This window comes from Pan troglodytes, chromosome 5, assembly GCF_028858775.2.
Source record: "Pan troglodytes isolate AG18354 chromosome 5, NHGRI_mPanTro3-v2.0_pri, whole genome shotgun sequence".
Lineage (NCBI taxonomy): Eukaryota > Metazoa > Chordata > Mammalia > Primates > Hominidae > Pan > Pan troglodytes.
In genome coordinates this window covers 142676241-142686818 of record NC_072403.2, presented here as the reverse complement: position 1 = coordinate 142686818, position 10578 = coordinate 142676241, and positions in this window count along the sequence as shown.

The window sequence follows — 10578 nt, the reverse complement described above, 5'->3', positions numbered from 1 at the left end:
CCAAAGGGGGAGAACTGCCAAGAAAATAAAAACATTTTCAGGTGTCAATGGTAGATTGTTACTGGGGAGAGTTAATAATTGCATGTATTAAGTGTCATACAAAGAGAAAAAGGGAAAACACATACATAGAAGTATAGGGTCTGGGTTGCCTTCTCTACAGCTGACACTAATCTGTGCTGGGCTTGTATGAGGCACAGTAGGTCCTCAGAGACATGGAAAGTGGCTTCTGTGCCGAGGCGGCTTCCCCTCTAGTTCCAAGACCAACATATGTAAAACAACCTGAAATACTATCCGTCTGTACATAATTAAGTGCTGTGTTGTGTCGCAGAGACTGAGTGCTGGAGAATTTAAAGAAAAGATTGTATTGAGGCCAGTAACTGGCAGAAAATATAAGGCTTTAGATGGTCCTGGAAGGATGGTTAAGGTACAGCTATGTGAAAACTTCCTAAGGAGGGAAGACCATGAGAGAAGACACAAAGATGGTTCTATGCACTGCACAGTTGTGGAGTTGCAAGGAAACAGGTCAATATAGAGGCAGAGTGTGTGATGGGAAATCAGGATAGATACGTGTATCAGTTTGTTCTCACACTGCTATAAAGATACTACCTGAGACTGGGTAATTTATAAAGAAGGGAGGTTTAATTGACTCACAGTTCCTTGTGGCTGGGGAGGCCTCAGGAAACTTACAATCATGGCTGAAGGTGAAGGGGAAGCAGGTATGTCTTACATGGTGGCAGGAGAGAGAGAGGGGAAGTGCCACACTTAAAAGCCATCAGCTCTCATGATAACTCACTCACTATCATGAGAACAGCATGGGGGAAACTGCCCCCATGATCCAATCACCTCCCACCAGGTGCCTCCCTTGACACATGGGGATTTCAATGTGAGATGAAATTTGGGTGGAGACACAGAGCCAAACCATATCAATATGTGAGGTAAAGGGAAAAGACAGAAGATTCGTTTTTAATCACCGGTTTTCTTTCTAGATAAAGATGGTCAGAATTCATTTTCTTGCCTCACCTTATTCCTTCATCTCTTAATATGTTTTCTCTGACAATGAATAGCTGAGAAAAAAAGAATTGTCTTCATTTGTCCTAAACAGAGAAACCCTACCATTTAGCCTTTTAAAAAAAATGCTATGACCACTGAGCAATTCTCATGTTATCTTTTCTAGCATTTTGCCCTCTAAATAACCTCATAGGTCGCATTCTGTTTTTTAATCTTATGAATTTTTCCATTTCTCTTGTGATTTTTTCTCTCTCAAATGTCCATTTTATTAAAGGTATTCACGTAACAATTCCTGTTTCTTGTCAGATTAGATTTAGTTTCTTGAAAGTACTTGGCTACAATTCAATTCTAGTTCTGAAAATTTTTACAAGGCTTTAATGTTTCTTAAAATGGATTTCACTATAGTTTGTTGCTTACTCCGTTGCATCATATTTGAATAAAAACTCTTTATTGTATTTCCAGATCTTAAAACATCACTGGCATTAGTTTCATGGTAGCTCTCTTCATATAGTGCCTTGGAAGCTAAATTTTGCAATTACCTAGTAATTATTTAAGCATTGGAGCATTGGAGCCAAAGAACAGTTCAAAGGAATTAACTGAACAAGTGCCAAATCTTTGGATTGATTTGTTATTTCAGCTTCCTTAAACTTCCAAAAGAGTCTCACATGCAAATGTCTTAAGAATTATTAATACAAGAACAAAAGTATAAGAGCCAATTGATAAAATGTTTGGGAAATGATTGTATCTAAAATTTAGACTAAGGATGTTGTTAAAATTGATTGCAAAATGGCTAGCCAAGGCAAAATATGACGAAATAAAAAATACACCTTTTATCTAATAAAAGGGGAAACAAACCAAAAAAATCCCTTCAACCAGGAGAGAGGGATTTTTGGTCTGGCACTAATTTATTGCCTAAGTCATGGACCATTGAGGATTTTGGATGATATATTAATAATTTCTTAAAAGATGCAAAAATACTCTTTATTTGACCATTTATTATGCCACTGATCTATTAAAAACCAACGATATGAAATTTCACAATGAATTTTTTTTTTTTTTTGAGGCCGAGTCTTTTTCTGTCACCCAGGCTGGAGTGCAGTGGTGCAATCTTGGCTCACTGCAACCTCCACCTCCCTAGTTCAAGTGATTCTCTCCTGCCTCAGCCTCCCGAGTAGCTGGAATTGCAGGTGCCCACCACAACGCCTGGCTAATTTTTTTATTTTTAGTACAGGCAGGGTTTTGCTATGTTGGCCGGGCTGGTCTTGAACTCCTGGGCTCAAGGGATCCACCTGTCTCAGCCTCCCAAACTGCTGGGATTATAGGTGTCAGCCACTGCACTCAGCCCCACAATGAATATTTTTATATTGAGAGAGAAGGGGACTAACATTTAATAAAATTTTTAGCAGACAGTGCTAATTACTAACAAATGTCCATTTTTCCTTTTTTGTAAAAGAACCCAGGGCAGCGTGCCCAGCTAAAAACTAGATTTTCAGCTAGATCTGTATACTTTGCAATTAGATATTGTATTAGGCCATTCTTGCATTGCTATAAAGAAATACCTGAGACTGGATAATTTATAAAGAAAAGAGGTTTAATTGGCTCACGGTTCTGCAGGCTGTACAAACATGGTGCCGGTATCTGCTTAGATTTTGGGGAGACCTCAGGGAGTTTTTACTCATGGTGGAGGGTGGATGGGGAGAAGGCACTTCACATGGGGAAAGGAGAGCTAGAGAGAGGTGTTGGGGAAGAGGTACCACACACTTAACCAGATCGGAGGAGAATTCATTCACTATTGTGAGAGCAGCACCAAGCCATGAGGGATCTGCCTCATGACCCAATCACCTTGCCCTAGGCCTCACCTCCAACACTGGGGATTACATTTCAATAAATGATTTAGAGGAGACACATATCCCAACTATATCAGATATGATCATGTGACTAAGTTCCGATCAGTGAGTCGTAAGTGAAAGTTACTTCCTTTTAGAAGGAAGGCATGCATTCTTCCTTCCTGTGCCCAGCAGCCATCTTGGCCCTGAGGTGACTTTGAAGGTGGAAGAAAAGGGACCTCTGGGTCTCTAACGACTTCTTCAGTTGTCTTGCCTGCCTGGACTGCCTACCTCTGGACTTCTTCTCTGTAAGAGAACAAACCCTTGTGTGGATTTATAAATAAACCCACTGGAGTTGGGTCTCTTGCTAGCAGTGAAATTAAGTTACTAACAGATACACATGCTCATATAGTGCCAGTTGCTTTTCAAATGTTGTCTCTTAAGTTGTGTCCACTTTCCTTGGAATCATATATGACTGATCTAGAGCATTGAAGGAACTGGCTAAGGTCATAAGACTATTTAGAAGAGAGAGGATTTGAATATAACCCAGAGCAGTGTCAATTCAGACTCTGAAGGTTTCTACCACACTTGTGGTCTGACCTGACAGCTTGCTACAGGGTGGCGCTTAGAGGATATGGTATCTCTTTCAAGTTTTTCCTTTTGATTCTCAGTTGCCAGTGCATTTTTTTTTGTCATTGCTAAGGTGAAGCATGGAAAGAGCTCTTTGGGTACAATCAAAATTTAAAGGTAGACTACCATGTCTACCTTGTCATACTCCCAACACATGGAACCCATGTGTTGGGAATATGACAATCAAAAGAGAAACTCTCAAAAGGAAGAGGACATTGAGGGTGATGGCATCAGGACTCCATGTATTAGCACTTTTTTTTTTTTTACTTTGAGACAGGGTCTCTCTCTGTCACCCAAGCTGGAGTGCAATGACACTCAGGTCTCACTGCAGCCTCGACCAGGAGAGCTCAAGCCATCCTCCCACCTTAGTACTCCTGAGTAGTTGGACTACAGGCAAGCATCGCCATGCCTGGCTAACGTATTTTTAAAATTCTTTTTAGAAATGGGGTCTCCTTTTGTTGCCCAGGTTGATCTTGAACTCTTGGGCTCGAGCAATCCTTGGCCTCCCAAAGTGCTGAGATTACAGGTATGAGCCACTGCGCTTGGCCTATGAACACCTCTCTTAAGCACTACAGTAAGCCCTGGAGGTTCTACATTCTATTTTGCTAAGCGAGGTGGTATTGCTTACACATGTGCTTCCTCCTCACCTCTGAGAAATTGTATTCCATGGCTGGCTGATTTATACGAAGGCAGAAAGTTAAAAAGAGGAATGGTAGCTCAAAAGTTGACTGTAAGAGAACTGCTTTCTAAAGTCCATGACTATACTGAAAGAATAATGCTACACATCCTCCTGCCACACCCTCATTCTCCTATGGCTTCCTTAGCATAGGCCCTCATCAGCTCCATTGCAAAAACTTCTAACTGGCCTCCCTCCTGCTGGAATCTGGCAAGGTGGTGTGTGCATCTACACAGGAGTCCTATTTTCCAACATAAATAGGAATTTGTTGTTTTCCCTTTCTTACAAATTTCTGATCAAATCCATTACCTGTGAGGTGGAGCCCAAACTCTTTGGCCCGTCATCTAATCTTCAAGTCTCAGTTTTGTCTTCTGTAGTTTCTTCTCTACAATCCTGACCTCCATCTTCCTATAGGTCACACTGAACTTTCCAATCTGCAACATTCTCTTTTGCACTCAGCCAGGTTCAGACTAACCAGTTCCAATGATAGCCCATGAACACCAGGCTATTTTTGAGTGTAATTTATGTGGCTCTTTTATCATGTGTCTGAGTCCCACATTTCAAAGGTCTTATCTTTGCTATAAAGGTACTAGCATTACCTCTATTTCCTCCTTTTCTCTCATTCTCTTAGTGATTTTAACAGAGGGCTGTGGCTTCCCACGGTATGAGCTTTTTTCTCTTGACACTGAATACTATTTGCCATATAAGGTATCACTAGACAACCTTGAGGCACTGCCTCCTCTTCATTTTCCCCAGCTGAGTTTGCAGTATTGCTCTTTTGTTACTCCCTAAAGAATTTGTTTTCCGTGTTTATGGATAACATACATTTTCTTCCCTTTTTTAGCTTCTCTGCATCATTATTTATTACCCACTTGCCAAAAAAAAAAAAAAAACCAAAACAAAGAAATGATTACTCATTAACTCTCTAATCTGGTAATGAAGCATTGAAAGACCATTCTAAATTTAGTCTTTGTGGGACTGAGAGAAGGCATCAATTTCGATGGCAGTAAGTGTCCTATTGGTCCCCATGCCCTATAATTCAGAACTTAACCTGTCTCTTCCTGGAGTCTCTGCCCTCTGGGGTTATTTTAAATATTTGTTGAAGGAGAAGGAGCCCAGAGCACTCATCTTTTCTTATTGCTTCTTTAATGATCTTTTATGTGGATGATTTCCAAAAATCTGTCTTGCTGACAAGCTCCAGGCTCCTATCTCACAATCTACTGGGCATTTCCACTAAGATACCCGGCTGGGACTTAAATTTTAATGTCTAAAAACAAACTTGCACCATCCATACAACACGTGAACTATCCTCCAGAGAAATGTAGATCTGCTGATGGTGGCATCTTGGTCATAATTATCTAGACAATTTCATCAGCCACTTCCCTGCTCAAAAATTACTTAGAGGCTAGAAATTAAACTCATGAACTTGATATTTAAAGCACTCTAGTACTGACCCTGATGCCTGTGCAACTTCATGCTCCATTCTTTGCCCCAAGCAGTCCTTCTTTATGGTCAGGCATGTATTCTTATTACAGAGAAGATTCCTTTACTAAATTTGTTCAAGGAATAATCCTGCAGAAATGTCCTCCTTTCTCCAGTCTGAATGCTGTGATGAAATCACTAAAGGCTTGACCCCTCGGTCCATGGAATTGTCCTGATCCCCTGAAGTGACCTTTATACTTGGCGTACGTATCACCCCTTTAGTGCATATTACATGTATTATAACCTCTTCATCTAAGAGGATTTAATATGATATAAAAGTTAGTGCAAAATTAATGATGACGTTAAAAGAAAACTGTTTATAAAGAGCAGGAAGAGATGTTAACAGATAATCTGAGGCAGAATGTTTGCTATAATGGGTCACAAATGTGACTTTCCAAGCAGCTAAGCCCCAAACCACAAGGCGCATTGGGGTTACATCATCCTGATTTTATGCTTTAATTTTTAGAAAAAGGAAGCATATGAAAAAGCTTTGCAGAGAGTGACTTTTTTTCTAGAACAAAACCTCATAACACATTTACAATGCGAGTCTTTTTTTCATAGGTAAATCTGGCTCACAATGAAAAAGGAAAAAAGTGCTTTTTGCATGAAATCGTCCAGTATCAACCCTTTATACAGAATATAGTGTGACATTGGAGAGCTGAGATCGTGTGATTCTGAAACTTCACTTTCTGATGATCTAGCAATACCAAGATAGAGCTTGGAAAACCCAAAAGAATAGGTGGTTTGCTTGTCTATTTGACTCTCATATTGGATATAAGGGAGCTTTTGAATTACAGTTGGTTTCTCTGATACATACTTGTCCTGAATAAAGTCTATGTTGCTGATAAAAGGGAGAACCATGTGCTTAGAGACCAGATGCACAGAAGGCAGTGTTGTCACTTTGTTGTGAAAATTTAAAAGCCAGAGTTGTGTTCCACCCAGACAGTGCAGCCCACTTGGATAACCAGAAATGAAGCCAACTCTCTCCTCCTCCTCCAAAAAAAGAAAGAAAAGAAAATCTTCATAAGAATATGAGATTGTACCTATAAAATTATTACAACAATTTTACTTATAAGTGAGACTATATAAAAAGATTAGAAATGACAATAGAAAAAATTTAAATTTATATTGTATTCAATTTTATTAAAATGATGGAATTATGGGTCAATTATTTCTGGTCTCAACATTTGTTTGGTTATTGAGATAATGCTTAATAATACATAAAAATGTTAAAGAGCTTTCCATCTTCTCCCGTTCACTTAGTTGGATAAGACCCAGAGTCAGCTTTAATGCCTTTATTAAAAACTTCCAGCAGGAGCTAATATTAGACATTCCTATGTCTTCACATCCAGTGGAAAAACAGAACCAAGGCAAAAAGGTGTGGATCACGTTTGTCCTCTTCTTCTGTTGATCTCTAAATGACATCCTTTCCCTAGGTAAGGCCCTAATACCCTCACAAGATCTGATGCTGGTTACCTGGAGGATCTTTTTTCTCCCTTCTCCCACCTCTCTCTATTCTAGGGCTCACGGGCGCATAAAATGTGTTTTCTGGTGCATTTGATATTACAGTTGACCCTTGAACCACACAGGTTTGAGCTGCACAGGTCCGCTTATATGTGGATTTTTTTTCCACAAAAGTTATACTGAGTGTCCCTGCCTCTCCGGCCTTCCGTTTTCCCTCCTCCACCTCTTCCACCTCTGCCACCTCTGAAAGCCCAATACCAACCCCTATATTCTCCTCCTTCTCAGCCTACTCAATGTGAAGACAGTGAGGATGAAGACTTTTATGATGATCCACTTCCAGTTTATAAAGAGTAAGTGTGTTTTCTCTTCCTTGTGAGTTTCTTAATAACATTTTCTTTTCTCTAGCTTAAATACAGTATATAATACATATAACATACCTAATATGTGTTAATTGACTGTTTACATAGTTACTAAGGCTTCCAGTCAACAGTTGGCTATTAGTGGTTATGTTTTTGTGGAGTCAAAAGTTATACATGGATTTTTTATTTTTGAGATGGAGTCTTGCTTTGTCACCCAGGCTGGAGTGCAGTGGCACCATCTCAGTTCACTGCAACCTCCGCCTCCTGGGTTCAAGCAATCCTCTCGTGTCAGCCTCCCTAGTAGCTGGAATTACAGGCGCTTGCCGCCACACCTGGCTAATTTTTGTTTTAGTCCATGTTGGCCAGGCTGGTCTCGAACTCCTAACCTCAAGTGATCCACCTGCCTCGGCCTCCCAGAGTGTTGGGATTACAAGCGTGAGCCACTGTGCCTGGTCTTACCTGGATTTTTGGTTACCAGAGGGGTTGGTGCCCTTAACTCTTGCATTGTTCAAGGCTCAATTAGTAATAACAATATTTAATCCCCTAATCCCATGATCTGATGTTCTAGAATTATTCTCTATTCTTTCTTTGTTATTTCTACCTCTGATAAGATGACTATGTTGGAAATGACATGACAGGGCTGAGAAAACACAGTGACATAATGTGTCCTACACATTGTTGTGAAGTTGGTGAACATCCATTACTGAGAAGCTGAGATAAGTGATTCTGGGAGCATGCTTTCTGCTACCCTAACTGTCTTAAGATCAATCTAGGAGAACATACATGATTGGATAGTTATTTATTTTGCTCACAGGACTCCCAGCCTTAGTTTCCCTCAGCTCTTACGTCCAGATGACTGTGGGGGGATCTTGTAGACCCTTTCAGTTCCTTCCCCTCATTGGCCTCCTCAGTTCTGGCTGCTCTGATGCACTCTGTCCTTCAGATGGGCCACTCATTCCTTTGCCTTTGTGGTTTCCTCTGCCTGAAACATTCTACCCCTGAGTGTCCAAGCTGTTGGTTTTCTTTCACTTTCTAAGTGTGATCTCAGCAACACTTTCTATAGTCAGTAATAGAAAATAATCTTTATTTTTGTACTCTCTGTCCTATTACCCTGTTTCACTTTTGGCCATGTCTGAGAACGTGCATTTAATTCTTCCTTCCTATCTCTAGGTCCCCACTAGAATGGGCTCTTTTCTGTCTTGTTAACTGCTCATTTCCAGCTCTTTACAACAGTGCCTGGTAGAAGGAAAGGGCTCAGTAAATATTGGTTGAATGCTGAGTGATTGCATGAATATAGGAGGCTCACCTAAATGTGGGTTACTCTCAGATAAGCAGAAGTCTTTAAATGGGCAGAGTGTAACAGTTGCATTTTTTATCTTATTGGAGAAGGTTCACAAATATTATAATTTTAGTAGACAAGGAGATGCAGAATAAAGATGTAGCTGGTAGAACCCAAGAGATCAGGAAAATGAGCTTTGTGAGCACATGAATAAATGTAGAACAAGGGAAAGATAATTTTATTTAGAATATAAAATAACTTACAGAATAATAGCTAGAGTCCCAACCAATCACCCTATAGATGTCTTCTGAAAATTTTCTCTCTTTAGTCTTGCCCCAGGCCTTTCAATGAATATTCATTAAATGAATAAATTAGCAAAAGAAATGTTCAAAGGCATAAAATATAGACTTTAGCTTTTTTTCTGAAAGAGGTAGGCAGGCCTGGTCTCAAACACAGTTATGGAGTTTGTCTTTACTACTCGAGTCTATTCAGAATTTCCATGTCAGTGCTCAGTTTTGGCCAATGCTTCCAGACACCATCCCATTTCTTTTCTGATTCTTCTCCTTTCAATACATTCCTCTGTTCAATAGCTTAACACCTGGTTGAACCAATGTTGGGATCAGTTTTGGGGTGGAGAGGGAAAGTGTAATTATTAGCCACTTCCTCAATTGTATTGTTAAGAACTGTAAATGGTCTGAGATTTTATCCTACTTACAAACTTATGAGTTAGCCTTTTTCTTACTTCATGAATATTGGCAGAAGACATGAGACTTGTGGGTCAGAGCTAAAAAACTTTATTACAAAAGCAAAAGCAGCAGCCAGAGCTTCGTGCCCCTGAGTCACACACAGCAGATGGCACAGGTAGGCCCAGATGGATGCCTGCACATGCAGTGGGTTGCATTACAGGAGAGGAACTCTGAACTTGGAGAATCTGCCACTTTTGTAATAAGCAGAAGCAAGCCTGCTCTTTGTCTTAGGAGAAGTGTTGCCCTCGTTTCTCAAGGTTACAAACCCAGCTCTGAGAAATGCCTTGGGTAAAGAGTGGTCAGGGCCTTGTATTTTTAGTGTGTTCAGCGAGCAAATGCAGAGATTCTTGAGGCCAATAGTGGATTGCTTTTCCCAAGATGTACCGCGTGAACTGTGAAGAGAACTGAGTTTTGATAGACGCACATGGCAAAGAGGAGACAGAATGGTTGGATAAGTAACACAGCAAAGGCTGACAAATGTTTAAAGTTCTTTTTTAACACCAAGTAGAAAGATATTTGAGCTCTTGGAAACTTGTAATTCTAAATGGTTTTTTTCTATACTCAGATTTACAGTAAGAAAAATTTTCCTTAGCAGAATGTCAAAAAATCTAATTCCTGAATATCTGAAATTCAGATTACGGCACTTTCTCCAAATCTCTCGGCTATGTCTTTGTCATTGCCCCCTCATATAGATCTATTAAATAGTATAATAAACATATATACTTATTTCAGTATTTGGGGTGTATATCAGAATCTCAATATTGTATTCTTGGTGGTGCCTCAAAATTGGCAAATTTACCATATTCTTTTGCCTCCTGAAAAGCTACAGCACTTCTTTGACGTCTTGGCATCTGCCAACATCTTCTATGTCAGGATCTCATTGATCCTGAGCAGGTGTGTTTTTTGATGTCAATTCACTGCCTAAGAGGAATCCTTTTGAAGATAATAACAATTTCTCATTATAGACTATTTAAACTTAAATGGTTAGAATTGAGAAGGAACTTAGAAGTCATGTAGAGTTTATCCTTCCACACATCACGATACCACTCAAAAAGGTTATTCAAATCTGTTAGATTCTTCCAAAGAGAGTGAGCTCACAACTTCGTGA